Source organism: Phyllobates terribilis, unplaced genomic scaffold (assembly GCF_046119375.1).
Source record: "Phyllobates terribilis strain yellow unplaced genomic scaffold, ASM4611937v1 Scaffold_7__3_contigs__length_470593459, whole genome shotgun sequence".
In the NCBI taxonomy this organism is placed as follows: Eukaryota; Metazoa; Chordata; class Amphibia; order Anura; family Dendrobatidae; genus Phyllobates; species Phyllobates terribilis.
Genome location: NW_027362767.1, coordinates 233969338 through 233994736, shown reverse-complemented (window position 1 = coordinate 233994736; position 25399 = coordinate 233969338).

Sequence of the window (25399 nt, the reverse complement as noted above, 5' to 3'; positions counted from 1 at the left end):
GATCTAATGTCCTATTCCCAAGAAATCCATGTTTTTCTTAATATGTAAATGAGCTGTTAAGATCTATGGACTGGACATAGATCTCCCTAAGAATCTGCCTCCAGAGCATATTATAAATGACAGTGGGCATTACCAGTATGAGACATAAGGATCAGGAGATCTATATGTCTCACACTGGTAGCGCCCACTATCATTTACAATATGCTCTGGAGGCAGATTCTCAGGGAGATGTACGGCCCATAGACTGTCAGTCATTACATGTCTCACACTGCCAACGCCCTGTCATTTACAATAATCTCTGGAGGTAACACAAAAGCACAGTCTTTGTGGTAGCAGGGATCCGCTGCTCACAGTTCAGCAACTCCATGTGGTTCAGGATAGTTCCACACAAGCAGATCTGGAGTTACTCTTTCCAGACATACTGAACCCTGAATGCCTCAGCAGGCCGTGTATTTAAACCCCAGACCACACCCTGGGGTGGAGATATGGTGAACAACCTCCCACCCACTCTATAGTCATTCACTACAAACTGGCCCATTTAAATATGGCTGACTAACCCTCTCAGCACATACCATGCAGGAGAAGACTTCCATTTTCGCATCACTGAAGCTAATAGCCTCAGTGAAACATATTATTATTATTATTTATTATCATAGCGCCATTTATTCCATGGCGCTTTACATGTGAAAAAGGGGTATAATACAAGAACAATTACAATAATCTTGAACACAATGTGACAGCGACTGGTACAGGAGGAGCGAGGACCCTGCCCGCGAGGGCTCACAATCTACGAGGAATGGGTGAGGATACAGTAGGTGAGGGTAGAGCTGGTCGTGCAGCGGTATGGTGGAGCGGTGGTTACTGCAGGTTGTAGGTTTGTCGGAAGAGGTGGGTCTTTAGGTTCCTTTTGAAGGTTTCCACGGTAGGCGAGAGTCTGATACGTTGGGGTAGAGCGTTCCAGAGTAGGGCGGAAGCACGGGAGAAATCTTGTATACGGTTGTGAGAGGAGGAGATAAGAGGGGAGTAGAGCAGGAGATCTTGTGAGGATCGGAGGTTGCGTGCTGGTATGTAACAGGAGACTAGGTCGGAGATATATGGAGGAGACAGGTTGTGAATGGCTTTGTATGTCATGGTTAGGGTTTTGAGCTGGAGTCTCTGAGCAATGGTGAGCCAGTGAAGAGATTGACAGAGAGGAGAGGCCGGGGAATAGCGGGGGGACAGGTTGATTAGTCGAGCAGCAGAGTTTAGGATAGATTGGAGGGGTGCGAGAGTGTTAGAGGGGAGGCCACAGAGCAGGAGGTTGCAGTAGTCAAGGCGGGAGATGATGAGGGCGTGCACTAGTGTTTTTGCAGATTCATGGTTTAGGAATGTGCGGATCCGGGAGATATTTCTGAGTTGGAGTCGGCAGGAAGTGGAAAGGGCTTGGATATGTGGTTTGAAGGAGAGTTCAGAGTCCAGGGTTACCCCAAGGCAGCAAGCTTGAGGGACTGGGGAAAGTGGGCAGCCATTGACGTTGATAGATCGGTCAGTTGGGAGGGTTGAATGAGATGGCGGAAAGATGATGAATTCTGTTTTGTCCATGTTAAGTTTTAGAAATCTGGCAGAGAAGAAGGATGAAATAGCAGACAGACACTGTGGGATTTTGGTTAATAAGGAGGTGATATCAGGTCCAGAGAGGTAGATCTGTGTGTCATCAGCATAGAGGTGATAATGAAAGCCATGAGACTCTATGAGCTGTCCCAGGCCTAAGGTGTAGATGGAGAAGAGCAGGGGTCCTAGAACTGAACCTTGGGGGACACCGACAGATAGGGGGCGAGATGAAGAGGTGGTGTGTGAGTGGGAGACACTGAATGTCCTGTCTGTTAGGTATGAGGAGATCCAAGATAGGGCCAAGTCTGTGATGCCGAGAGATGAGAGAGTCTGGAGTAAGAGGGAATGGTCCACTGTGTCAAAGGCAGATGACAGGTCTAGGAGGAGGAGGACAGAGTAGTGTCGCTTAGATTTGGCGGTTAGTAGGTCGTTTGTGACTTTAGTCAGTGCAGTTTCAGTAGAATGGTGCAGTCGGAAACCAGATTGTAGGCGGTCAAAGAGGGAGCAGGAGGAGAGGTGGGAGGACTGTTCAGAATGGACATGTTGTTCCAGTAGTTTTGAGGCATAGGGGAGAAGTGATATGGGGCGATAGCTAGACACGGAGGATGGGTCAAGGGAGGGCTTTTTGAGGATGGGTGTGATTGAGGCATGTTTGAAGCATGAGGGGAAGACACCAGTTGTTAGTGACAGGTTGAAGAGGTGGGCTAGGGCTGGGATGAAGATAGTGGTAAGGTTTGGGATGAGGTGGGACGGGATTGGGTCAAGTTTACAGGTGGTGAGGTGTGATTTGGAGAGTAAGGAGGAAAGTTGATCTTCAGAAATGGTGGAGAATGTAGTTTTGGAGGAGGAGGGTTGAGTAGGTGTGGGGAGGGGCAGTGGGGCTTTTAGGCAAAAGCTTTGTCTGATGGTGTCAATCTTCTGCTTGAAGAATGAGGCAAAGTCTTCGGCTGAAATAAGAGGAGAGGGAGGAGGCACTGGTGGACGGAGGTGAGAATTGAAGGTGTTGAATAGTTGTTTAGGGTTGTGAGACAGGGAGGATATGAGAGATGCAAAGTATGTTTGTTTTGCTGCAGTGAGTGTGGACTTGAAGGTAGTGAGGGACTGTTTGAATGCGATGAAGTGCTCATGGGAGTGGGACTTTTTCCATCTACGTTCAGCAACCCTGGAGGCCCGTCGCAGTTCTTTAGTTAGGCTGGTGTGCCAGGGTTGTCTGCTGATTGTGCGAGCCTTGGTATGCGTGAGGGGGGCGACCGAAACATATCTCCCCTCCGACACTCTGCCAGTGACTTTGTCCCATATCACCCCCCCCCTCTGCCCAAAGCCAGTGATTTTGGCACCTTCACTCGCTAAACAGGAAAGTCTGGACAGGGCATCTGCATTACTATGTAGTTTCCCGGGCCTGTGCTTCACATGAAAATTAAAGTCCTGGAGCGCTAGGAACCATCTAGTCACCAGGGCATTCTTCACCTTCTTTTCCCTCAGCCATTTCTGGGGCGTCTGGTCTGGCACTAGCCTGAACTTTCAGCCTAACAAGTAGTATCTTAGTGTCTAAATTGCCCATTTGATGGCCAAACACTCCTTCTCCACGATGGCATAGTTTTTTTCACAGGAAGAGAGTTTCCTACTCAGTAATAGAACTGGATGTTCATCCCCATCTATTTCCTGGGACAACACATCTCCCAAACTGACCTCGGAGGCATCTGTCTGCACCACAAACTCCTTAGTGAAGTCAGGCACGACTAAGACCGGCTGTTTACATACGGCGAGATTCAACTCCTGAAATGCCATCTCCACTTCCGAGGACCATTTGGCCATCGATGTCTTCGTGCCCTTAAGAAGATCAGTCATGGGGGTGGATATCATGGCAAAATTTGGGATAAATCGCTGATAATATCACACAATTGCCAGAAACGTATGAAATTGCTTCTTGGAGTTCGGTTGCAGCCAGTTTTGGATAGCCTCCACCTTATTTACTTGTGGCTTTATTTCGCCCCTTCCGACGATGTAGCCCAAGTATTTCCCCATTGTGCACTTCTTTGGGTTATAGTAAACCCTGCCTTCTTTAGTGCATCCAGTAATGCCTGGACCTTCTGAAAATGACTTCCCCAATCCCGGCTGAATATCACAATGTCATCCAGGTAAGCTGTGGCGTACTTATTGTGAGAGGCTAGGATCTGGTCCATGGCCCTCTGGAACGTAGCTGGGGTTCCCTGCAGGCTGAACGGCATCCTGGTGTACTGAAAGCACCTGTCAGGAATAGAGAAGGCCTTCGTCTCCTTGGAACTTGGAGACAGGAGAATTTGCCAGTACCCTTTCGTTAGGTCCAGGGTGGGGATATATCTGTCTGACCCTAACCTCTCAATGAGCTCATTGACCCGGGGCATTGGATATGCATCGAATTTTGACACCTCATTCAGCTTCCTGTAGTCATTGCAGAACCGCCATTCTCCATCTGGCTTTGGCACAAGGACAATGGGGCTGGACCAGTCGCTTTTTGATTCCTCGATGACGCCCAGGCTCAAGATTCTCCTCACCTCCTTGGAGATCGCATTATGGCGGGCTTCGGGAATCCGATACGGCCTTTGATTTACCCTCACATGCGGCTCCGTCAAGATTTCATGTTTGACCACCTGCGTACAACCTGGCAGCTCCAAAAACATGTCCCGTTTCCGCTGAAGCCACTCTCAGCACTGATGCTTCTTGGCCGGTGACAGAATCTCTGCCACTGTGACATCCTTGACTCGGGCTTCAGGATGGGCCCCCAGGCACGTAGCTTCCACTGGTTCCCTTTCTCGCCAAGGTTTGAGCAGGTTAATGTGGTAAACTTGATACGGCTTTCTTCTCCCTGGTTGGTGCAGCATGTAGTTGACGTCAATCAACTTTTCGACCACCTCGTATGGCCCTTGCCACTTGGCCAGAAATTTACTCTCCGACAACTCCCGGTCTCAGGGCTAAACTGTCTCAGTCTCGCCGACCAATTGTAGACCCTTGCCTGGGCCTCTTGTGCTTGAAGGAGGCCTTTCCTTACAATCGGCATCATCCTCACTATCCGGTCTTGCTTCTGGGCCACATGCTCGATGACGCTCCGGTGGGGTGTTACCTCGGCTTCTCAGGTCTCCTTCGCAATGTCCAACAGGTCCCGAGGGTCCGTCCATAAAGCAACTCAAAGGGTGAGAACCCCGTAGAAGCCTGGGGAACTTCCCTAATGGAGAATAGCAGGTAGGGGAGTAGGCAATCCCAGTCTCGGCCATCCTTCCCAACGACCTTTTTAAGCATGGACTTATTGAAACTCTCCACCTGGCCGTCTGTCTGCGGATGGTACACTAACGTCCTGAGTTGTGTAATCTGGAGAGCCTTACACTACTCCCTCATCACTTTCAACATGAAAGGCGTTCCCTAGTCTGTCAGGATCTCTTTTGGCAAACCCATCCGGCAGAAGATATGTACCAGCTCTTGGGCTATACTCCTGGCAGAGGAGTTTCTCAATGGTACCGCCTCTGGGTACCGTGTTGCATAATCCAGCACCACCAGTATGTATTGGTGACCCCTGGCGGACTTAACTAAGAGCCCTACAAGGTCCATGGCAATCCGTTCAAACGGGACCTCTATAATGGGCAAAGGGACCAGGGGACTCCAGAAATGGGACACGGGAGCAGTTAGCTGTAAAGTAGGGCAAGGCTGGCAGAAATTAACAATGTCTAGGTGACACCCAGGCCAGTAGAACCTCTGGAGGACCCGCTCTTGGGTTTTGTCTACTCCCAGATGCCCACCTAAGACATGCAAGTGGGTCAAGTCTAATACTCTATGTCTATAGAGACCCGGCACCAACAACTACTCTATCAATTCCCCTCTTGGTTTAAAGCAGCTCTTCATTTAATGTGAAATATGGGAACCTGGTGTCAGCCCCTGGCTCTTGAGCAACCCCATTTATAACAGTCACATTGTCAAATGCACCATTCAATGTAAGATTCTGCATTTGTGCTGTACCAAAATTCCCCCAAGAAACCACCAGTCCAGGAATCTCATCCTCATGGGTCCCTGTATTGTCCTCATCGCCAGCAAGGACACACAGGGGGAACTCATTCGCCTCTGACTGTAATGGGGATTCTTCATGGACAAACCGGCTCCGGTCTAAGGTAGGTTTCACCCCTGCCTTTCCCCACAAGTCCCAGAACATCCTGAAGTCCCACCCGAATATAACTGGGTGTAACAAGTCTCTGACTACCCCGACCTCATAGGACTGAGTACCAAGGTTTGTTTTTATAGTCACTTGGGCAACAGGGTACTCCTTGGCGTCCCCATGGATACAGCAAACACCCACGTATTTCCCAGAGATCAACTGGTGGGGGAGTGTGGCCCTTACCAGAGTCACCAAACTCCCCGAGTCCAAAAGTCCCAACACCAGTACCCCATTTATGGTCACTGGACATGACTGTGGCCCCTCACCGGGCTGATAGTCCACACTGCAGGCAGGGTATGCATAGTATGAACAGTGCCTCCCAACGGTGCAGTCCATTTGCTCAGAGGACATAGGACAATGGGCGGCTATGTGTCCAGGCCCGTGGCATCTCCAGCAGATCATGTCTTTCCCAGTGGCCTTTGGTAAGCCTTCAGCGACCCCTTGGGACCTTGGATTACACCCAGTTGTTGCTCTACTACCCCTCTTTTTGGACTCAGGCTCCCTTTGAGTACCCAACTTCCTTAGGGACCTCTCGACCACCTGGTATCTTTCTATGAGGCCGATCAGGTTGTCCGCATTCTGGGGGTCTCCCCGCACAACCCAGGTCTGCACCGGCCTGGGAAGGGAGTGCACAAATCTGTCCATGACAACCCGCTCAACCTTCTGAGCTGGAGTGGAGGACTCCGGCTGTAGCCACTTCTGTACAAGATGCAGAAGGTCGAACATTTGGGAGCGAGGTTGTTTATCACCGCAATATGCCCAGTGGTGGACCCTTTGGGTTCTGACTGACGTAGTCACTCCAGCACTTGTCAGTATCTCAGTTTTTAGCTTAGAATACTCTTGTGCATCCTGTAAGGCCAGATCATAATAAGCCTTTTGGGGCTCACCAGTCAGACAGGACGCCAGCATCTCCGCCCACTTCTCCGGCAGTAGCTTCTCCCACTCTGCCACCCTCTCAAACACAGTCAAAAAAACTTCCACATCATCGCCCGGGGTCATTTTTTGCATGGCTCATTTTACTGCTTTCTGGATGTATGAGTCATCACCTAGAGTTGGAGGAGGGTCTGTCGGCCTCCCACGAGCAGCCTCTGCAAGCAAGTCCATCTGCTGCTGTTGGAGCTGGTCTTGTTGGTGCTGCTGCTGTTGATGAATCTGTTGCAATAACAGCTTGCTTGTCTTCTGCTGGGCTAGAACAAGATGCTTGACCAGGTCCTCCATACTGTCTGTCTTCATTTCCTGGCTTATGGCCGCCTTTACCCAGGACATGCTGTTTGTCCTCAGCCATTACACAGGCTTCCTGGGGGATCTTTCCCGCACTTCTACCGCCACCTGTGGTAGATCGCTCACTCAGCTGCACACGAAGGTAGACACAGGTACGCTGTCTCTTTAAACTTTTGGTTGGTTTATTAAAATGCCGCATAAACCAACACTGAGTCCATAAAAGAAAACACAGCCCTTTGGGCAAAACAGAAAAAAACAACGCAAAATGGTAACACAAAAGCACAGTCTTGGTGGTAGCAGCGATCAGAGTTCAGCAACTCCACATGGTTCAAGATAGCTCCACACAAACAGATCTGGAGTTCCTCTCTCCAGACCTACTGAATCCTAAATGCCTCAGCAGGCCGAGTATTTAAACCCAAGACCACACCCTGGGGTGGAGATATGGTGATCGACCTCCCATCCACTCTAAAGTCTTTCACTACAAACTGGCCCATTTAAATACGGCTGATTAACCCTCTCAGCACATACCATGCAGGAGAAGACTTCCAGTTTCACATCACTGAAGCTAATAGCCTCAGTGAAACATATCTCCCCTCCGACACTCTGCCAATGGCTTTGTCACAATATCAAGGTATCATTTTATTCAACTTCCTATGACCTGTATTACCATATAGACGGCTTAGAAAGGTTGATCCTACTGACAGATTCACAATAAATGCAAAATCTTGAATTGCAAAAACATGTAGTCAACTAATACAGTCTCTGCAGCTAGTCATATGTTAATATGGTAGAGTGAGAACGAAGGGCACCATCATGGTCCAATTTCTAACTGTTGAGCAGTTATCCTCAGGATAGCTGATCACTGGAGATTTGATTGCTGATTAGAAGAATTGAGGTTCCTGAGTCATTGTTTGATTGATTCAGTGGTCATAGATGTGCCCTGCCACTCCATATGGAGACTACATGGCTGACGGAGGTAGCAGGGCACTGTACTAGGCTTGCTCGATCAATCATATAGACTTTAAGTAGAACCTTAGTGTGCATGCTCCACCACCAATCCATTCAAATGGAAAACTAATGACTCCTGCTCTTGTGATTGGTGGGGATCCAGCACCTTCAGAAGCTACCTGGTGCAACAAGAGAGTTTGTCTTATATTTCTATTGAGCAAGTGTACAGGGTTAAACCACAGTGGTCCACAAGAAAAACTCCCAGTGTGCTATGGTTGAAAATATCAAGAGGAACTTCCAGCACTCTGTGTTGGAACATAAAAAAGGACTTCCAGTGGGCTGTGTGTCGGAACATCAAGAAGAACTTCCCATTTGGGCTATGTTTGGGGCATAAAAAAAGAATTTGGCCACAAGATGATTTTGGACATCATGATGAATTTCAAGTAGTCTATGTGTGAGAAAACAAAAAGACTGCCAATGGGCTATAGATGGACATCATGAAGAATTTCCAGTAGTCTATGTTTGGGACATCAAAAAGGACTTCCAGTGTGATATGGTTTGGACATTGTGAAGAACTTCTAGTGTTCTGTGTTTAGGACATCAAAATAAGCAATGATTGTACATCGTGAAGAACTCCTAGTGGTCTATGTGTGGGACATCAAGATGAACTTCCCGTGGGGCTCTGTTTGGAATATCAAAAAAGACTTAGCCACAAGAATTGCTGGACAACATGGAGAACTTCTAGAAGTCTATGTTTGTGACATCAAAAAGAACTTCCTTTGGGCCGCAGTTGGACATCATGATTGTATCCTATCCAAACTGAAGACAGTAAAACCAAGAGAGGACATTTTAATTATTTCCTAGCCAAAGCACAAAACTAGGACCACAATAATGGTTCAATATGGCTAGTCTGCACAGTGCTCTGGCCTTATTGAGGTGCAACTGGTTCCAAGTACTTGAGACTGCTCTACCACATTGGAGAGCAGAACTACTCATTGTAGTATGCAGTTGTTGGAGGTCCCTGATACAGGCTTTGAACTTGGGCCCCAGAGCTTCAAGATGTACATCTGAGAGTCTGATCTTGGAACAATAGAGGGGATGTATCATGGTAATCTCCATCTGGAACTAGGACATAAGGATGTAAATGACTAATCCCATTTGCTGTCCATGGTACTGATCACAATGAGAATGACGCTGAAAACCAAGCCAATTAATGAATTATTACATATAGTTTCAGAAAATTTCCTGTATTAACATTTAGGGTGGCATACGGTGAGAAACACGTTAATATTTTTGAAAAATACATTTTGGTGCTTTTTTCATGGAGGTAATATTCACCTGTTCTGAATTTCTTTTTCAGAATTTATAATAAATGATAAAGCCTATCGTTTTCTGTCCACAGCTCCCATGCAGACCCAGGTGTTTCCACAGTCACCGAGAACAAACAAAAGCTGTACATTCCTGCTGTTTTACTCCCTTCAATCCGTCCTCTGCACTATGCCGTCATTCATTTGGTAGATGACTATAAAGTACAGGATGGGCAAAATTCAGTATGACTGTAGAATCAGACTACATAGGGTGTTTGTTTGTTGTCTGTTACCATGGAGACACATAAATCTGCAGAGGAGTTGTGGACGCAAAATTATAAAATCTATTTATTGAAAAATAATTGCCAACTTGCTTTTTTTAAATTCAAGATGTGACCTGAAATCCAATGACACTGAGTGAGCAAAGAAGGCTGGAAGATTTCAGCTCTGACTATAATACTGCCTGTAACTCAAGATTAATATAAGACAATATATAAAATACATAAAAATTCCTCTTTCATGCACATTAATTTAATATTTAAACTTCAAATTCAAGCTGAAAATATGTTTTAAAATTGGCAAATGGTACTTCCACCATAACTTTTACCAAGTGAAGGGTTAACACATGAATACCTGTCCCTATAATCCTCTCCGCAGGTGGTTCTGACCCACACAATGGGGTTGTGGTTACGCGTGCTTCTGTAAAACAATCCCTTTCTGTTTCCCTATCCCCAATCCAGCCCCATAACACTGAGCGATTACACACAGTGTTTTATCCAGACCCGGGGCAGCCGCTCCAGACTCTGATAACCAGTCAGACAACTCGTCTCTCAAAGGCTTCGCTGTCCCCAAACTAATCCCCTCTCACATGTGTCTTTGTCACATTGGCCGCAGCACATTAGCCAGTGAATTCCTTCCTTCTTAACCCCTAACCTCACCCACCACCCCCTTCTGTATGGACCTCTGTGAGCATGATATTAAAGGGGCACAGGTAGGAAAGCAGACTGCGCTGGAGAACGTATCGCACTAGAAATTGGCACAAACCGTAGCGCAAATCTTCCCATAGCAGCCATACATTTCAATTTCTGGTATATTGAGAACCAAAGAGGCAATATTTTTATTCTTTGACATAATAGATTTAAGGTGCTGGACACATTAGATTAAAGTTGACCCCACCTGAAGGATCAGTCAACGTTAATAGGGGTCTCCCACCTATCCCTTGACAAATAATGTCGGGAGAGAGAAGGATTCATCCTATTGAATTGTTTTCCAATATTGTTACACACCCACATCTGTCCCGAGTATCCCAGGCTCTGCATCTTTCCCCTGGATCCACTGCCCTTTGTTGTGCTCCACGTCGGGTTTTGCAAGTTGCCTGGCGTACATCAGTGACATCATCTCCATAGGCCTTTTTAAGGCCCACTTGTGTCTTCGGATTGAGACTCTAGAGTCCTATACTTGGTGTGCTCCACCATCTGTGCCCACAACTTGCATTCTTCCCTGTTGGGGTCCACTTCATCTGTCCTACTGCTTCTTAGACTGCTCATTGTTCAAGTCCTTATGGTTCTACATGTTCTCTAGGACGCTGCAGCGACGCCAGGGGTCCGTGTGCCCACCAAGACCTGAGGCTTAGTGGTTCCACCTCACCAAGTGAACTTTACACTTAAAATCGCGTATCCACAGGGGTCTGATCACTGGGAGCATGAGAATGGGGGTCCCACATGCTCACTAATGCTTTTTTCATACAAGGAACTTTTGGGCTTCTGTTCTTGAGATCAGTGGAGGTCTCAGCAGTCATACCCTCAGCAATCATATATTTATCATCTATTCTATTGATTAATGATAGATGTTGTTTATAGGAAAATCCCTTCAAGTCCTAGTGACACAATATTGTTCTAAGTAAAAGCAACAAACTAAAATGTAAATTTTAATTTTTTTATATCCCAAGGGTCCTTGACCAGAAATCAAGTCAACAAGCAGATACTTCTCCATCATGTAATACCATGAGGGAGGCGTCTGATTCGCTCCAAATTTATTCTGCAGAAGAACAATGACCAAAAAACACAGCCAATGTCATTAAGAACAAGGAGTCCTGGAAGTGATGATCCGGCCCCCGCAGAGCCCTAATCTCACATCATCCAGGCTCTCTGGGATTACATAAGAAAACAGAAGAATCTGCACAAGTGACATCCACAGAAGATCTGTGGTCAGTTCTCCAAGATGTTTGGAACAACCTCCTGCCGAGTTCGTTAATAAAAGGCAAAGGCGGTCAAATACTGATTTACATTTCTCTTTTGTTCATTCACTTTGTTAATTGCTGTAAATATACTATTAATTCTTCTATTTTTGAAAGCATTCTTACTTTGCAGCATTTTTTCCACCCCTGCCTAAAACTTTTGCTCAGTATTCTGTATAGGGTCTTATTTTTACCGTATGACCCCAAACTGAACAGGATGCCTGGTGTCCTTTACCGACCAGATGATTTTGTGCTTTTTTTTCTGGACGCTTTTTGTCATACAGGGCGGATGGGTTAAACCTTGGTGGAATGTTCTCTCTTTCTCCGTCAGGAGCTAAATGAGTTTTTTTTCTGTTGTTGTTAAATTAAACATGGTAGGAGGAGGCGCAGGAGGGCAGACAGTGCGTTATCTGTGAGGGTGATAGGCATCTGAGATCCAGCTCAATGCCCCTTTGTTCTAACATATTAATATCTCCACTCTTCATAGTCGCGGTAGTTTCACAGCCACTAAGCAGAACCCGCTATTTATCATCTGGTTTCTGCCAAGAGCTTTAAATTGTATCGTGCCGCTGCATTTTCACCAGCAAGATTGCTACAAACTGCTATGAAATAGATAAGCCATAGAAAGTGGACATTAACCGCTCTGTTACCGAGGCGGAATTGCACATTAGAACTGGGTTCTACTATTGGAAAAATGCAATGACAGCACCAATTTTTCCCATCAGGACCCTCGTAAGTACATAGTATTTAGGGGATATGGATTGGATTGTCCTAACACACTAGGATGATGGAGTATTACAAGTTCTAAGAAGCTGAAATGGATGCTCTGATCACAGGAAAATGGAGAGCAAGGATAGTCAGGTGAAACTCTGCACCACATATAATTCTGGAAGTTACTCTTTTTTGGCAACTTTTTAAATGGCCCATTCCCGACCCCAAATGTGCATCTAGATGTTAAGGCTCCGCTTGGAGATGACGGCATCATGCACATGAAAGTGCACTTCTGGGAGTACTGCTTTCTGGGACTTTTTAGGAGACGTCTTCAATGCCCAAGAGTGCTTCAACCCTACTGGGAGTGTAGATGAAGAAAAGTATTCAATATGTATGAAGAGATTGCTAATTCGTGAACATATATTCCCTCTAAAACAATAGATTTTATTTAGTTAATTAAAAAACACACCAAAAAATCCCATGTATTAAAATATCTTGTTGTCTTATTAGAAGACAATAGAGCTCTGTAATGCAGCGGCTTGCGGCATTACTGTAATGGTCCAGGGTGTGTTCTGGCTGACCATGTACCTTTCCCTCAGAAGGACTGATCACATGACTGTGACATCATTACAGGTCCTGTATGCACTGAAGGACTGATCACATGACTGTGACATCATTACAGGTCCTGTGTGCACTGAAGGATATATAAATCCTGGTGCTTTTGAAACAGGGTGTGAAAGGCGTGAGGCCTGTTCCCCATGTGTGGGACACCGTTAGCCTGGAGAGGCTTAGTGAGGCCTAGAGAGGCCTGGTGAAGCCTGAAAGGCAGAGGCTGGATCCCTGTGTGTGTGGGGGATCCCAGTAGCTTTGGAAGGCAAGAGTCCTAAAAGGCAGAGGCTGGATCCTTGTGTGTAGGAGATGTCAGTAGCCTTGGAGGGCAAGAGGCTTGGAAGACAAAAGTCCTGAAAGGCAGAGGCTGGATCCCTGTGTGTGTAAGAGATGCCAGTAGCCTTGGAAGGTACGAGGGCTGGAGACCCCCATCTGGGAAGCCGTAAAGCCACAGCTGTGGCAGAACAAATCTGATGGAAACCGCTAGACCCGGCAAAAGGTAAAAGCGGTGCGTTATATGGACATTGATATAGTTACTTTGCTGAAGGCTGTAACTGGATCCAAGTGGGTCTGTCTGCCACTTGAAAGGCTCTTGGATGTTATGTGTGTAAACATGCTGGTGAGCCACTGAAACGGACTATGTTATAAGCAGTTATGAAGTGTAATAAGCTGCTGGATTTCATGTTACTGGAAAACATCGCATGTGTGCTTTAATTGACCCGGTGAAGCGAGTGATGACTAGTACTGCCTTACAAGCTCCCAAAGTGATATGATGGCCTTGACAAGCCCTGATATGCCACTAATTGAATCCTGCCTAGCGTGGAGGTTGGCACCCTAAAATTGCGTATTTGGCGCCCCCACTCAGCGGCGTCTGTCCCTGTCTCTCCCTGTTAATCCCTATCAGGTCATCTAAACAAGGTATAAAGGTGACTGCCTAGTCTAATACTAAGTTGCTCCTATTTCTAATCAAAGTATACAGGAGATATTGATAGACATTTTAACAAAAAGAAAATTGATAGACTTATCTTGTATCATATTAGCGCCTCAGCGCGTTTCCCCAGCTGTGTCTGGTTCATCAGGAGGCAGATGTAGGTATTATAGATTCATAAAAAATGGAGCTGCATGATGAAAGCTGCTGCAGGATGGCTGGCTCCAACTGGGAGTGTAGGAAGTCTTCCCTTTTCCTTGGAGCCTTCTTGATATCCTTCATAAGGCTGTGATATTACCTATTTGACTTTTGTGCAAATTTGCTGTTTTTTTATTATTAAAGGATAAATAGCTGGACTGTGCAGCTAAAATAAAAAAAATGCAAACATAATGCCATTCCTTCCATGTCAGCACTGTGTCCCCTGCTAGTCCCATGACATTGTTACATTAAGTGACTGATGCAGTCAATCAGCGGTCACAGTTGAGCTACTCAGAAGAGTTTGTCCATTAGTGGACAACCTCTTTCAACTTTTGTGAAACTATTTTGGTGCGTTTTTTCAGCGTTTTTTTTCACTGTCCTTTTGTCTCTTTTTATGCATGTACATACAGTGGGGAAAAAAGTATTTAGTCAGCCACCAATTGTGCAAGTTCTCCCACTTAAAGAGATGAGAGAGGCCTGTAATTGACATCATAGGTCGACCTCAACTATGAGAGACAAAATGAGAAAACAAATCCTGAAAATCACATTGTCTGATTTGGAAAGAAATTTTAGTATTTGGTCAATTACAAAAGTTCATCTCAATACTTTGTTATATATCCTTTGTTGGCAATGACAGAGGTCAAACGTTTTCTGTAAGTCTTCACAAGGTTGGCACACACTGTTGCTGGTATGTTGGCCCATTCCTCCATGCAGATCTCCTCTAGAGCAGTGATGTTTTGGGGCTGTCGCTGGGCAACACGGACTTTCAACTCCCTCCAAAGGATTTCTATAGGGTTTAGATCTGGAGACTGGCTAGGCCACTCCAGGACCTTGAAATGCTTCTTACGAAGCCACTTCTTCGTTGCCCTGGCCATGTGCTTGGGATCATTGTCATGCTGAAAGACCCAGCCATGTTTCATCTTCAATGCCCTTGCTGATGGAAGAAGGTTTGCACTCAAAATCCCACGATACATGGCCCCATTCATTCTTTCATGTACACGGATCAGTCGTCCTGGTCCCTTGGCAGAGAAACAGCCCCAAAACATGATGTTGCCACCCCAATGCTTCACAGTAGGTATGGTGTTCTTTGGATGCAACTCGGCATTCTTTCTCCTCCAAACACGACGAGTTGTGTTTCTACCAAACAGTTTTACTCTGGTTTCATCTGACCATATGACATTCTCGCAATACTCTTCTGGATCATCCAAATGCTCTCTAGCAAACTTCAGATGGGCCTGGACATGCAATGGCTTAAGCAGGGGGACACATCTGGCACTGCAGCATCTTAGTCCCTGGCGGCGTAGTGTGTTACTGATGGTAGCCTGTGTAACGTTGGTCCCAGCTCTCTGCAGGTCATTCACTAGGTCCACCAGTGTGGTTCTGGGATTTTTGCTCACCGTTCTCGAGATCATTTTGACCCCACGGGGTAAGACCTTGTATGGAGCCCCAGATCGAGGGAGATTATCAGTGGTCTTGTATGTCTTCCATTTTCTAATTATTGCTCCCACAGTTGATTTCTTCACACCAAGCTGCTTGCTTATTGCAGATTCAGTCTTCCCAGCCTGGTGCAGGGCTACAATTTTGTTTTTGGTGTCCTTCGACAGTTTTTTGGTCTTCACCATAGTGGAGTTTGGAGTGTGACTGTTTGAGGTTGCGGACAGGTGTCTTTTATACTGATAACAAGTTCAAACAGGTGCCAGTACCACAGGTAATGAGTGGAGGACAGAGGAGCCTCTTAAAGAAGAAGTTACAGGTCTGTGAGAGCCAGAAATCTTGCTTGTTTGTAATTGACCAAATACTTATTTTCCACCAAAATTTGAAAAAAAATTCTTTCCAAATCAGACAATGTGATTTTCAGGATTTGTTTTCTCATTTTGTCTCTCATAGTTGAGGTCTACCTATGATGTCAATTACAGGCCTCTCTCATCTTTTTAAGTGGGAGAACTTGCACAATTGGTGGCTGACTAAATACTTTTTTTCCCCACTGTACATCACATAGGAGACACTTGGGCTGCAGCATATACATTACACAGGAAACACTGGGACTGTAGCATTTGTATCACATAGGATACAATGGAGCTGGGGCATATACATCACAGGACGTGCTGGGGGTTTATACATCACAGGAGGGGCTGGGGGCACGTACATCACAGGAAGGGCTGGGGGCACGTACATCACAGGAAGGGCTGGGGGCACATACATCACAGGAGGGGCTGGAGGCATGTTCATCAAAGCTGGGGCCGGGAGCATGTACATCACAGTAGGGTTTGGGAGCACATACATCACCGGAGATGCTGTGGCTGCCGCTGCCGCTGGTGTTGTCGTCGTTGGGACTGGAGTGCAGAGCTGAATCTGCCCACAAAGTACATCCAGACGCTGGCATGCATCAGGATGTAATCCTTCATTGCATGTGCCCCAGCATATGTGTGTTCGCAATGTCAGGAGCAATTAAAGGGTCGGCGGACAGCGTTTTGCCAGCCACTTAGTTGATTACTGCGATCCCCGACCTGAGCACTGGGGTCCTTGGGAATCTGACTGGGGGGCCAGAGAAAAGGACATCTTGGGCCGTTTATGGTCCACGGGCTGAAGTTTCCCCTACACCTGACATACGGCAATCAGACTAGTTCCCTGGATCAAGTTTCCATCAGAGAATCTAGTTTCTATAACCTGTAATATTATATATTTCCAGAAAAGCATCCAGACCTCCTTGAACTATTGCAGTGAATCAACCATTACAACATCATGCGGCAGAGACTTCCATAGTCTCACTGCTCTTACAGGAAAGAATCTGCGTTTGTGAGATTGTGTAGAGGTTTAAGGAAAGATGATCCTGTTTTTTTTTCTTGTTGTTTGTTTTTTTTTTTCTTGGAGAATGCAATCTATCTATATAATTGTCTTAACCCGTCTGTCTGTCTGTCTGTCTGTCCAGGAAATCCCGCGTCGTTGATTGGTCCGGCCGCGGCCAATCAGCGACGCGGCATTTCAGAAAAACATGGCGGCCATTAGCGGCTCATGTGCGGCACAGAGGTCAGCGGCGATGCAGCTGGGAGATGCTGCGGGCTGCTCGCAGCATAAGTCCCCCGACCGCAGGCGCCGCTGACGTCCATGCGGCTATCGTCGGGAGATCAGCGGCTACGGCCGCTTATCTCCCGACCGCAAGTGTGACGCCCCTCCCCTCACCTCCTCTCCCCTCCCCTCCCCTCCTCTCCCCTCAACCTCCTCTCCCCTCCCCTCCTCTCCCCTCACCTCCTCTCCCCTCCCCTCCCCTCCACTCCCCTCCCCTCCCCTCTCCTCTTCTCCTCTCCCCTCTCCTCCCGTCCCTCCCCCCGCTCGTTCAGGACCCCGGCGCCATACTTACCCCTCCCCGTGCCTCCACAGCAGCTCCTGTGTCTTCCGCTGATGCTCTGTGACGTCTCAGGTCAGAGGGCGCGGTGACGTCTTTACACCGCGCTCTCTCCTGAGCGGTCACAGCGCACAGCGGGAATATGCCGGCTACGCTGGAGTCCAGAAGTGAGGTGAGTATTGGATTTTTTTTTGGGATTGTATGGGGCCATAGGGCATTAAATGGTGGGGTGGCGGTGTGTCACATCGTAGAGGGGCCATTATAACGGAGGGGGGATGTGACATCCTGCATGGGGCACTATAGGGGGATGTGACATCCTGCATGGGGTATTATATAGGGGGGATGTGACATCCTGCATGGGGCACTATGGGGGGATGTGACATCCTCATGGGGTATTATATAAGGGGGATGTGACATCCTGCATGGGGCACTATGGGGGGATGTGATATCCTGCATGGGGTATTATATAGGGGGATGTGACTTCCTGCATGGGGCATTATATAGTGGGGATGTGACATCCTGCATGAGGTATTATATATGGGGGATGTCACATCCTGCATGGGGTATTATATACGGGGGATATCACATCCTGCATGGGGTATTATATAGGAGTATGTGACATCCTGCATGGGGTATTATATACGGGGGATGTGACATCCTGCATGGGGCATTATATAGGGGGGATGTGACATCCTGCATGGGGTATTATATACGGGGGATGTCACATCCTGCATGGGGTATTATATACGGGGGATATCACATCCTGCATGGGGTATTATATAGGGGGGATGTGACATCCTGCATGGGGTATTATATACGGGGGATGTGACTTCGTGCATGGGGTATTATATATGGGAGATGTGACATCCTGCATGGTGTATTATATAGGAGGATGTGACATCCTGCATGGGGTATTACATACGGGGGATGTCACATCCTGCATGGGGTATTATATACGGGGGATGTGACATCCTGTATGGGGCATTATATAGGGGGGATGTGACATCCTGCATGGGGTATTATATACAGGGGATGTCAAATCCTGCATGGGGTATTATATACGGGGGATGTCACATCCTGCATGGGGTATTATATAGGGGGGATGTGACTTCCTGCATGGGGCATTATAAGAGAGAGAGGGGGGGATGTGACATCCTGCATGGGGCATTATAAGTGAGGGTCAGGAGACATATGCTAGAATACCCGATGCGTTAGAATCGGGCCACCATCTAGTTGTATAATAAAACAGGCAAGACTGACTTTGAAGAGAACCTGTCAAGACAATTTCACTAGGGCTATGGCTGTATAGTTTCTAGGACAATAGTAAAAACGATACTTGTGTTGTAGTAATCCGATGCGCCAATGCTGAGAAATAAAGCTTTTAAGTCAAATGCAAATTAGCCTGTAAGTGCATTGGGGGTGGGCTCTCCATGCACTTCCAGGCTCATTTGCATATGGTTTCAAAGCTTGATTTCTCAGCTCCGGCACATCGGATTACTACAACACAGGTATCATTTTTACTGTTGTACTAGGACCTATACGATCATACTGCGAGTAGTAAAATCATCCTGACCGGGTTCCCTTTAAAAGGTGGCGATCTTCTGTGTCTGCTGGAGTTCCTCTACATCTATGCATAAGTCCTTTTCAAAAGAAATAAAACACAATAGAACGGATTATTCACTTTTACTTTGTGGTTTATGTAATATTTATTTGTTTGTACTGTGTTGAAGGTCCTCTAAGCGCATTGCTTTAGGAGTTAATGGTTTGTACAAATCCACATATATTGAGGTTTAAAGAGCAGCTATTGACTTGCGGAAGGCGCGCAGGTTCTCGGCGAGCTGCCCCTCTTGCCTTTATTGAACTTATAAAATAAACATTGTTTTTATTGAATTTACCGGGTGATGAAATCTGCAAAACTCTTATTGCTTTTTTTCTTCTCCACTCTCTTCAGGAGAGCGAAGTCTCCTGATAGGGGATATTGTGCAGAGAAAGATCGATTGTAGAAATCATTCACTGTAGGCTGTGATTTACCTTGCTTATTTTTACTATACAAGATATGTATTAATGTATAGAATGGACACATTCACCATCCTGACGTGGAAAGCCGTACCCAATAAAGGAAGACACTAATGATTCATTTGATCATACAAAGTGCTTTACACAAAGTGGTTTCTTGGAGAAAAGTCCTAAAGAGCAAATTGGTCCTGTATTCTGAATACGATGGATTCTAAGGTCTTAAAAGACAGCAAATAAACTTTCAACCAGATCGTTCGATCACAGCGATTTAAGTCACCCATATACAGTAACGCTTGGGTGGGCTGATCGTTGCTGTGTCCTCTTCAAGAGAGTCTTCTCTGGCGGTGGCAAATCTCTCGGAAAACAAAAGGAAATTCTGACGTGCCGAATCATTCTCTCGCTCTAAATCATCTTTCGGAGGAGAGACAGAGACCCCCATACAAATTAGACTGTTGGCCAAGCCCACCATTGGTGGGTTCAGCTGACATTAACCATCACAACATCTTACTGTAAAGAATCCCCATCTATAAAGATAGTGAAATGTTCTTTCCTCTAGACACAGCTCTTTTTATCATGGTTCCAAAGATTTTTCTAAAAGTTGAGGATTTTGCACCAAAGAAAATCCACCAACAATATGGGACAAGGGTTTCTTGGTCGGCGGGCCCTTGAGTATTATTTTGAGGTCTACCTTCCATATTTAAAGAACTTGAGTATCTCTACTTGGTCTACTACATAATTTGTGACTCAATCCATAAAAATTAGCCCATGTGGTAAGGTACAAAGTCAACTCCAAATTGGGTTGTCTTCTGCTGGACCATTGAGGATATCTATTGTAAATGCCTCCATACACATTAGACTAACGAGCACCAAATACCATTTGGCTGGTGTGATTTTTATAGGTGCCAAGTCCCCTATTTGAATGTTTAAGCAGTTTAATTTGAGGGTGACAGACTCCCTTTAAACTTTTCCCAGTCCATTTCCACTGGGATAAGAATAGGTGACTTTGGAGGTCAGGGACTCCATTACTTTCTTTTTATGTCAAACAGTTCTTATAGATTCTGGAAATGTTTTTGTGGGCCATTGTTCGGTTGAAAAGGAAAGAAACATTTCCATTTAGAAGGTTGCTGCAGACAATTGTGTTAGGCATGCTGGAAAAGTGAGTCTTCAACAGTGTCACCAGCAAAACACCTCCACCCCATGACATTCTTTCCAAAGCTTCATGGTGAAAACCAAAAAGTTACATATCACCTGCCCACATCTTTGTCTTGGTGTTTAAAATATAACATTTGGATCCAGACCAAAGAATAATTTTCCATCAAACTGATTATCTACTGGCTATGTTCTTTGGGCCAAGCAAGTCTTCTCTTATTCTTAAACCTCGGCAATGTGCAGAACTCTATGAGCAGTGAGTCAAGCACGGGAATTACTGACTACCGTATGCTTATACCCATCTCCGGTCAGGTCATGTGCCAGAATTGGAGGTCTAATTATACAGGAGGTAAACTTACGGTCTCACCTGGACCCTGGAGTGTGAAAGGGTCCATCTGCCACAAACAAGGAGTCCAATTCTATAAGTGATGCCCCAGAGTTATGGACCCTTTTACATATTTAGAAATCCTCAAGTTACCCCTTTGGCCAGAGTAACATTACATTAACATACAATTTTTGTCTATTTTTGTACATTTTATAAACACATTATAAACAGAATGAAACATAAAATAACAAATAGTTGTATATGGTTATATAACTGCAATTTCCAAGGCTTCTGAGACTTAGGTAAAAACCTTAGATATTATTAGATTAGAAGTATAAAAATAATCCTTGTATTAGACAGTAATGAAATATTCTTAAACCCCAAATAGTTTCCATGTTCCTCATTGTCCTCTTGTTAACTCTTTGTGTACAGGAACATTCCATATTCTGGAAACGAGAGCTAGGAGGTGGATGATAGTCTTCAATGCAACTAGAAGTCTAAGGATCTTGTACAAATTAGTTTTTTCATTCTCTCAGTACACAGTTAAGACATAATTTACAATCTCCCCCAGTCAGTAGGCTCAGTAATTTTCTCTGGACTTCATGTTAATAATTTACAATCTATCGATCTTCTCAACCTGAAAAGTGCATTCCGCAATTTTTGGCGCTCCCATTGACATGAATAAAGAATGCCGCATAAGCACGGCCACCTTACCATTCTATGAGATAAATGTGGTGGATCTGCACCACCCGAAAAGTCTCACTTTTGTATCTCCCATACAGGAGGTCCACAGGCATCCGGTAACCCAGGGATGGGCAATTAATTTTCTCGAGGAGCCACATGACAAACTGTGACTGTTGTGGAGGCCAAGCAAATAGGCTGAAATTACTTCTGCCCAATATTAATATTAACATATCAATTATTATTTTACATTAATATTAATTGTATCGCTTAATATTGAGCAGAATTAAGTATGTTGACATCTCCTATAAACAGTATGATCCTACACACAGCTCACCCTACAGTTGAAACCAGAAGTTTCCATACACTATATAAAAAGATACATCTGTATGTTTTTCTCAATATCTGATATGAAATCAGAATAAACCTTTCCCGTTTTAGGTCAATTAGGATTACCATAATTTTTAATATTTGCCAGAATAATGCCAGAGAGAGAGAATGTTTTAAGGCATTTTTATTACTTACAGCAAAGTCAAAAGTTTCCATACACTAAGATTTCAATTCTGGACTGCCCATATGATGATGTCATGTGTTTGGAAGCTTCGGATAGTTTTTTTGGCAACATCTGAGTTAATTAGAGACACACCTGCGGATGTATTTTAATGCACACCTGAAACACACTGCTTCTTTGTGTAGCATCATGGGAAAGTCTAAAGAAATCAGCCAAGATATTAGGAAGAGAATTGTCGACTTGCACAAGTCTGGCTCATCCTTGAGGTACAATTTCAAGATACTGAAGGTGCCTCGCTCATCTGTACAAACAATTATACACAAGTACAAACAAGATGGGAACGTCCAGGCATCATACCGCTCATGAAGGAGACGGGTTCTGTGTCCCAGAGATGAACGTGCTTTGGTCCGACATGTGCATATCAACCCAAGGACAAAAGCAAAAGACCTAGTGAAGATGATGGTGGAAGCTGGTAAGATTGTGTCAATATCCACCGTGAAACTAGTACTGTATCATCATGGGCTGAAAGGCCACTCTGCCAGGAAGAAGCCATTACTCCAAAAGAAGCATAACAAAGCCAGATTCATGTTTGCAAATGCACACAGGAACAAAGACCTTAATTTTTGGAGACATGTCCTGTGGTCTGATGAAACTAAAATTTAACTTTTTGGGCATAATGACCATCGTTACGTTTGGAGGAAAAAGGGAAGCCTAAGAACACCATCCCCACTGTGAAACATGGGGGTGGGAGCATCATGTTGTGGTGTTGTTTTGCTGCAGGAGGGACTGGTGCACTTCACAAAATAGATGGCATCATGAGAAAAGAAGATTATGTGGCAATACTGAAACAACATCTCAAGACATCAGCCAGGAAGTTAAAGCTTGGGCGGAAATGGGTCTTCCAAATGGACAATGACCTGAAGCATACTCCCAACATGGTTAAAGTGTCTTAAGGATAACAAAGTCCATGTTTTGGAGTAGCCATCACAACGCCCTGATCTCAATCCTATTGAAATTTATGGGCAAAGCTGAAAACGCAGGTGTCAGCAAGGCGACCTACAAACCTGGTTAACTACACCAGTTTTGTCAGGAGGAATGGGCCCAAATTCCGACCAACTATTGTGAGAAGCTTGTGGAAGGAGATCCCAAACGTTTCACCCAAATCATTCAGTTAAGGGCAATGGTACCAAATACTAATGAAATGGATGGAAACTTTTGACTTTGCAGTAAGTAATAAAAATGCCTTAAAACATTCTCTCTCTCTCATTATTCTGGCATTTGGCAAATATTAAAAATGATGATAATCCTAATTGACCTAGAACGGGAAAGGTTTATTCTGATTTCATGTCAGATATTGAGAAAAACATGTACATGTGTCTTTTTATATAGTGTATGTAAACTTCTGGTTTCAACTGTTTATAAAGTATTGGCCCCCACATAGCCCTCTATATACAGTATGGGCACCACATAGTTTTCTATATACAGTGTGAACCCCACATAGCTCCCTATATACAGTATGAGCCCCTATATACAGACACACGTCCCACACACATAAATTTAAAAAATCACATACTCACCTCACTCCCTTTCCCCCGGCACTCTGCTCCAGTCTTTGCTCTGTGCACTGACGCTCCACATAGCAGACACGACGCAATGACATCATCGCATCTGCTGTCTCAGTCGCATATATTGGATGGTGGAAGAAGGAGCCGGCAGCTCCCTCCTCCACTATGGTATTCACTGCTTTCTGCAACATGAGGATGCAGGTAGCAGTGAAATCGGAATGCCTGGTGGGGGAAGGCGGGAGCATTGTGCAGCCCATGAGCAGGTGGAATTTTCAGCCTAACGGCTGTCTCAGTCCACGTAGGTGGACTAGAACAGACAGAGGGCCGGATGTGGCCCACGGGCTGCACTTTGCCCATGTGTGTAATGTGCAGTAAACTATTTGTCCGCTCTGGTCTGGATAGGGAATTATTTGGCTTGCACAGATATTGATTTTCACAACTGTTTGTCATTCACGATTACTAGTGATGAGCGAGCACTAAATTGCTCTGGTACTCGTTGCTGGGGTCGAGCAAATTGGAATACTCGGATGCTCGACCCGAGTAACGAGCCCAATGTAAGTCTATGGGAAACTCGAGCATTTTTCAGGCGGCTCCCCCCGGCGTTCTGCAGAGGGCCTAAAAATTGCCCAAATTGATGGGAACAGTGTTCAAATGACATGGGAACAGCATGGGGAAGAGCCCTGGAAGCATCTCTGACTCCCAGGTCACTGCTGTCAACAATGTCAGAGTATTACACCACTTTTACGGACTAAAACATACAAAAACGAAACCAAAATGGATTTTCCTGGGAAATATGTTAAGGAACATCCTTTCCAGGGTAATGACTTGTATATAAGGCAAAATAAATAACCAAAAACAAAAATACTCCTCCACACCTCGGGCTATGTTCACACGTAGTGTTTTTGATGCGTTTTTGCACTTTTGCATTGCTTTCAACCAAGACAAATGCATTCACCAGGAAATGTCATTTTAACATTTTACAACCTTATCTGGCCATGTGGTGTGTGACACATCATCAGACACATGCATACAGTGCTGAAAAGACATGTGAACAGCATGGGGAAGACCTCTGGAAGCATCTCTGATTCCCAGGTCACTGCCTAAAAGTGTGCCCATCATAAGTGATCCTTAGCACATGCGAAGATGCCTCCCACCATGCACCTGTCGTTGCAGACTAGAAACAATCACCGTCCACGTCCTTGTCCCAGTGCAGCGTTCAGTTGTCCCTACCCCATTCCTTGGAATGCAAGCGCAAGTATGCAGCCAGCCACCCACCCACCCACAGGCTGCAATACTATACTGCCAAATTTTTGACAGCTGCTTGCACTTGTAATGTGGCCTTTTAGGCTCGTGGAGGCAGAAACTTTTCATAACCTCATGCTGGCGGCAGCCGGGTGTCCATACTCGGTCCCCAGCTGCCACTGTTTCTCCTGGTGTCGTCTCCGCCTTCCACAAGCACGGGTCCCACAACATTACCCGTGCCCTCCCCAGTGCACTTACTGGGAAGGACCGCCTAACCACAAACACGTGGACAGGTGAATGTGGCCAGGGACGGTACGGAGCCAGTCCACAGCTTTTTTTGCTGAGTTGTATTTCACCACAGACATATTCTTTAGCTTGGTGAAAGGACTTGGGAAACCATATCTACCCAGCTGTCATTTCTCCCAGGAAGTCCTCTAAAGCTGCTTTCACTTGAAATGTGGCCTTTTAGGCTCGTGAAGGCAAAAGCTTTTCATAACCTCATGCCGGCGGCGGCCGGGTGTCCATACTCGGTCCCCAGCCGCCACTGTTTCTCCCGGTATCGTCTCTGCCTTCCACAAGCACGGGTCCCACAACATTACTCGTGCCCTCCCCAGTGCACTTACTGGGAAGGACCGCCTA